We start from the raw sequence: 7,185 nt of genomic DNA on the forward strand, positions 1-7,185 counted from the left end.
ATGATAAGGATGTAAAGGCCTTGCAGCTTTAAAGCCTGGCTGTTTCCTCCCTGAGTGAATTTTTTGTTGGGAGGTGTTAGCTGGCCCTGATTGTTTCCTGTATGGAATTCCCGTTTTCAGAGTGGCGTTCTTTGCGATATGGTATGTGCTTCTGCCGTCTGTGGCCGTGAGAAAACAGAGGATTTACCAGACTTTGATGATGGGAATACTTTGTTGGGAGGTGTTAGCTGGCCCTGATTGATTCATGACTGGATTTCTCCTGCTTTGCTACACCCATTACAATGGTCCACGCTGGCGTGGCACTTCTGAAGGACAAGAGTTCACTTCCTGAGAAAGGAAGTGTCTATTCTCCTGGGGCTCCGTTCTCCCAAACAAAACTGATCTGAAGCTAGTCCGAAGTCTGAAAAATCTTCTGACGAGATATCATGACCAGGAAACCTTTGTGTAGTACTTGTAGACTAGAAATAACAAAAAAATTAAAATTGTTGCAAAGTTTATTAAAATATTTATTTATTAAAATGCAAGATTGGTGTTAATTCTATGTAATGTTACTATATGAACATAATGTTGTTAATAAACTTCTGGTTGTAAGGTAAACTCTTTTATCCATTCTATTCACCTCTACCTTCTACCTTTTATTTCTCGGTGATTGGGGGTTTTTTGGGGGGGGGGGCACCAAAATCCTGTTTCGCTTACACTTGAAAATTTCCTTGGGCCGGCCCTGATTACATGTTTTGCAAAGTGATAAACATTTGAAAATAGATACACTTCAGCTTGTAGCTAGTGATTCTTATTTCAATTATTGGCTGAGTTCCCTACATCTTTCTCCTGTACTCAAGACCAAGGAGTTCTTGTTGAATAAGAAACAAGAAGACCAAGATATAAGGGAACCCCAACCCTAAAAGTCAGGTTCAGCCTGCCAAAAGTCCCAAAGAGTACCCAGATTCCTTCTGGTCATTTCTTCCCAATGTTACTTTCCAACATATCCATTGACCTTCACTTCAATGTCCTTTTGTTCCTTTGTTAGAGGCTGTCAACCACTATTAAAACTTTGTAAAACTCCTCCTGTCTTAAGGATGTCATAATGTGAAGACACCTGCCATCCATTTCACCTCTCTTGTTTAATTTATGTATCTTCATATGCTTTTTCTAAGTTACCTTGACCCCCAATCTGGGAGAAAGGTGGGTTATAGATAAAATGAGGGATGGATAGCAGTGTGAGAAGGTAACAGTTGATTATTAGGAGATGATAACCTCTAGGATACGCAATATTTTACTCAAACTTGAATAAGGAATATGAGTTAAGAGGAAACAGGTAATTAATTTTAGGAAAAATTATATATATTTTTATCTGGGTCATAGAAAAAGAATTTTGAAGTCATTTGGCAATTCAGTAAAGTAGGCCCCTTTTTGCAAATGATTTCCCATAAACACAAAAGTCATCATTGTTCTTGCTGCTACTGCTTCTGTTTTCTTAGCCTTCCTAAGCAGTCACATTGGCAATATAAGTGGAGAATAAGGATAGCTGGAGAAATCCTGAGAAATGGGAGCATCAAACACTGCTCTTGTAACTGCATTAATTTTCTCTATTGCTGATTCCACAATTTAGAGGCCTTTGTTTGCTATATCATTTGCCTGAGGAAAGATTTTTCTGCCAAAAAATGCCATCCTCCATCAACTATCATTTGGTAGCATGCATGCTATTAGGTTGAGGTGAGAAAGAGAAAAGGAGACAGACCACTTTGTAAGTTTTGGTTTAAACCAGTAACTTCTATTCTGCTTTAACATTTTCTAATCTAACAGGTCTTTATAATTAAGAACTTCATAATTTACAGCCTATAAGTATACTGGAATAGAGCACTGCACAACAGATGAAGTTGAACACACAGGGACTAAAATCCAAACTTTTATGAATTAAACTGTCAAGACTTGGACAGGTCAATCTGTCTAATTTACTAAATAAATTAACCTACTGGTGTGAGAGAATTGGCTGTCTGCAAGGACAATGCCCAGGAGATGCCCAGATGTTTTGATGCTTTAGCATCCTTGTGGGAGGCTTCTCTCATGTTCCCGCATGGGGAGCTGGAGCTGACAGAGGGAGCTCATTTGTGCTCTCCCCATATTTGAACCAGCAACCTTCAGGTCAGCAACCTAACCTACAAGTTAGCAGTCCTGCCGGCACAAGGGTTTAACCCATTGCACCACCGGGGGCTCCATATAATGAGTCGTTATTTGCAAGCTTTCTCAGGGTGGAGTTGTTGTTGCTGTCGTCTGAGGCTGAGAGAGTTCAACTTGTTTCACAGTCACTCAGCTGTGCTGAGATTTGAGCCCTAGTATCTTGAGTCTTAGTCCAAGACTCAAAGCACTAAACCACTTTTACTCTCTCCTTTGTTACTTCCATAAAATTAATTGGATTAATGGGAACTTGCTAGGTCAACTTGTATAGAACTTCATTTGTTTGAAGCGTTTTCTTTAATTGTGAGTGAAAGTTATATTTAGGTCTTCAGGTCTTTTCCATGTCATTTATGGAGAAATCCAAAAAGGTTGGTAAGTTCTTCTCAAAAAGCATACAAAAATGCAGTTATAAAGACAACTAAAGATAAGTAGACAGATACATAATGAAAAACAAAGATTCCAATGGGAGAATAAAGAAGACATTGACATTGAAACAATTCATCTTTGAGGTATAAGAACAAGACCGGTTATAAACTTTTGGGACTTTCTCACTGACATATCAGAGGCTGACAAAAAGACTACCTGACAAGTAGGCATGTGTCAAGAAATGTATTCCATGGATCAGAAGGATGGAGTCGCTTTTTATCTTCTAGCCTGCTTTAAACAAGAATGGTGACAGCATTATTATTATAAATCATCATTTTTTGAAACGTTAACAGCAGCTTCAATGTCATTTTTCAGCAAACTCAGAACATTTTGAATTTGGAGACAACCAAACAAAAGGGTTATCTCAAAATCCTATGATATTGCTCATAGAATGAAGACCTTGAAAAATGTATTGTTTTATGTTGAAATTACTTCAAGTAAGATTGTTACTGGGTTGATGGTATGGGATTACTTCAGATAAATCAATTGAAAACTCCTGCTGTCAAGGACTGGGTTCAGGTCTACTATCAAGATTAAGGCTTGAAACTCCTTAAATGCATCACTGCCTATGAAGTACATGTTCTCACAAAAATACTCTATTTTGAATCTTAATATACATAAGTGTTAATGATTTATATAAAAGCCTAATAAGTGTCCCTCAATATGCTTTGATGTATTCATAATCCTACAGGTGATTCAGGAAAACATCCAGAATGTTTCTGTTTTAGCACCAATATTATTTTGAAACTGCGGATCTTATATTTCTATTCTACCTTTCTATCCAATTGGGACAGTAAGATATCAAGTAGAATAATAAAAGCATGTTTCAAAATGTATAAAGAAGTAAAAAGGGGCAGTAGACACAACTGAGCACAAAAAGGGGGCAAAGAAATGGAAGTACAGTAATATAACCTGGAAAAAAGACACTAGACTCATTCATTTTGTTGAATTTTCTAATTGAATATTGGCTTATATATCCTGCTACAAGTAATGTTTCCATGCAGACATGTACCGAAAGAGAAAGACAGACAGACCATAGTTGCCACATGCCCAGAATGTGTTATTCCAACACATTTGGTGTTTTTACATAACAAAAGTACACAAGTGTTATATGAGTGATTCTAGCTACAATGTAGTTATATATGCTGGTGTAAACCCCAGGTACACAAGCTATGTACTTTTGGAGATGCTGTGAAAGAGGTATAAAGTACAATCCCATTAGTGATATATGCTATTTTACTTATCCATGTTCTCATTTATTCATTTGGGGGCCCCTATACAACCAACACCTTCTCATCGTGGGAGTAGAGAGGCATGGTACTCACATCTATGGTGGGAATGTGAAGAGTTAAAAAATTGGAAACAAATTTTAACCCAGGTTGAATTACATACTAAAACCAAATTTGATATAAAAATGCAAATTCTGTTAATAGGGATATATGAGGATAGAAGAATTAAGGACCAAGACCAAGAATTAATGATGATAATGTTTAGAGCCACACACACAGTAATAGCATGGGGGTGGAAGGATAAAAAGAAATGGACACTTGAAAAATGGTATGAATATATGTGGGATCAAATACAACTGGATATTATGCACATTATAAGAAGTAAAAAAAACATGGTCAGACAAACAGAAGAAAATTAAAGAAATATGGACTCCATTTAGCAGATGGCTACAGATTGTTAAACCATATGACAAAAGCTGGAAGAAAAAACTGGAAAGAATGGAAAGAAGGCTCATGTAACAAGAAAATAAGGTTTAAGTTGTCAACAGGGAAGGGGTGGGGTGGGGGTGGGGCGGGAGAAGGGAATGGAAAAGGAAAATGTATTGTAACTATGATTATGTATTATAAAATAATAATGATTAATACAAATTCCCTTTGGGGAGAAAAAAAACACCTTCTCATTGATATTCCATCATTCACTTTCTCACAAAAAGAAAGCCATCTTCAACCTCAGCAACATGAAATGGATGAAGGATTTGGGGAAATCCAACCCCAAATAGGGAAACAAGTTGTCCAGGAACACCTGGCCGCTCTAAACGAATTCAAGTCGCCAGGGCCAGATCAACTACATCCAAGAGTACTGAAGGACCTAGCGGAAGTTATTTCAGAACCACTGGCAATCATATTTGAGAGTTCTTGGAGAACGGGAGAAGTCCCAGAAGATTGGAGGAGGGCAAATGTGATCCCTATCTTCAAGAAGGGAAAAAAGAACGACCGTCCGGTCAGCCTCACATCGATACCAGGCAAAATTCTGGAAAAGATAATTAAGGAAGTGGTCTGCAAACACTTAGAAACAGATGCAGTCATTGCTAATAGTCAACACGGATTTACCAAAAACAAGTCATGCCAGACTAATCTGATCTCTTTTTTCGACAGAATTACGAGTTGGGTCGATACAGGGAATGCCATGGATGTAGCCTACCTAGATTTCAGTAAGGCCTTCGACAAAGTGCCTCACAACCTTCTGGCAAACAAACTAGTAAAATGTGTTGTCGAAGGCTTTCATGGCCGGGATCACAGGGTTGTTGTATGTCTTTCGGGCTGTGTGGCCATGTTCCAGAAGCATTCTCTCCTGACGTTTCGCCCACATCTATGGCAGGCATACCTCACAACCTCTGAGGATGCCTGCCATAGATGTGGGCGAAACGTCAGGAGAGAATGCTTCTGGAACATGGCCACACAGCCCGAAAGACATACAACAAACTAGTAAAATGTGGGCTAGACAAAACTACGGTTAGGTGGATCTGTAATTAGCTAAGCAAACAAACCCAAAGGGTGCTCACCAATGTGTCGTCTTCATCTTGGAAAGAAGTCACAAGTGGAGTGCCGCAGGGCTCCGTCCTAGGCCCGGTTCTGTTCAACATCTTTATTAGCGACTTAGACGAAAGGTTAGAAGGCACGATCATCAAGTTTGCAGATGACACCAAACTGGGAGGGATAGCCAACACTCCAGAAGAAAGGAGCAGAATTCAAAACAATCTTGACAGACTAGAGAGATGGGCTGAAACTAACAAAATGAAGTTCAACAGGGACAAATGCAAGATACTTCACTTCGGCAGAAAAAATGGAATGCAAAGATACAGAATGGGGGACGCCTGGCTAGACAGCAGTACGTGTGAAAAAGATCTTGGAATCCTTGTGGACAACAAGTTAAACATGAGCCAGCAATGTGATGCGGTTGCTAAGAAAGCCAACAGGATTTTGGCCTGCATCAATAGGGGAATAGCGTCTAGATCCAGGGAAGTCATGCTTCCCCTCTATTCCGCCTTGGTCAGACCACACCTGGAATACTGCGTCCAATTCTGGGCACCACAGTTGAAGGGAGATGTTGACAAGCTGGAAAGCGTCCAGAGGAGGGCGACTAAAATGATCAAAGGTCTGGAGAACAAGCCCCATGAAGAGAGGCTTAAAGAACTGGGCATGTTTAGCCTGCAGAAGAGAAGGCTGAGAGGAGACATGATAGCCATGTACAAATATGTGAGGGGAAGTCATAGGGAGGAGGGAGCAAGCTTGTTTTCTGCTGCCCTGCAAACTAGGACACGGAACAATGGCTTCAAACTACAGGAAAGGAGATTCCACCTGAACATCAGGAAGAACTTCCTCACTGTGAGAGAGGGCTGTTCAGCAGTGGAAATCTCTTCCCCGGACTGTGGTGGAGGCTCCTTCTTTGGAGGCTTTTAAACAGAGGCTGGATGGCCATCTGTCGGGGGTGCTTTGAATGTGATTTCCTGCTTCTTGGCAGGGGGTTGGACTGGATGGCCCATGAGGTCTCTTCCAACTCTACTATTCTATGATGCTATGATTCTAGGGTTTGCTATTATTTCTGGATTCATGGATTCAAATGAAGTCTGGAAATGTATCTCCTGTAGATATGAGGTCCATACTATAGTTTCTTGCAGAATGCCCTTGCTTGAATGTGCAACAGACAGCAGAGTTTCCAGCTTGATCAGGTGAATGGATGGTTTCCGATAACATTATTTCCATGTACTAAAAGCATATACTATACCATTTACATCCATATCTATACATCTTTACTACATAGAAGATGGTAGTTGTAAAATCTCTGTGAAAAACTGTACAAAAACTTCATAATTGTTGCATGAGCCAAAAACCAAGAAATGGCAGCAGCAACAAATGGATGGCCATAAAGTACTAATTACCTACCCTAAATCACCTTTGATAATATGGAAGACAAATCAGAGCCTCTAAAGAGAAGGCAGGGAAAAAGCCATTCTTTGCCATTGTGACCATAGGCTGTTAAATGTAGATAACAAGCACTTAAAAATAATTTAACAAATAAAACAAATAACCTCTGAGCCATGTTACATTTGATAGAATATTGTGGTATATATTTTAGATGGCATACTCCAGTTAAAACTCTAGTTGCTGTGCTGTAAATGAATTTCTAACCTATCTCAGATAGAGGGCATGGTTATTATAAAGACCTCTGTGACATTGGCTAGATTGTTTATATTCCAGAGAAGGTATGGCTGGTTTGTCAGCTTAGGTTGATCATAGATGTTTCTGGCCATAGTCATGACAACTGCCTCAGGATAGGGAAACAGCTTTCTGAACT

The sequence above is a fragment of the Anolis carolinensis genome, chromosome 4, assembly GCF_035594765.1.
Source record: "Anolis carolinensis isolate JA03-04 chromosome 4, rAnoCar3.1.pri, whole genome shotgun sequence".
Classification (NCBI taxonomy): domain Eukaryota; kingdom Metazoa; phylum Chordata; class Lepidosauria; order Squamata; family Dactyloidae; genus Anolis; species Anolis carolinensis.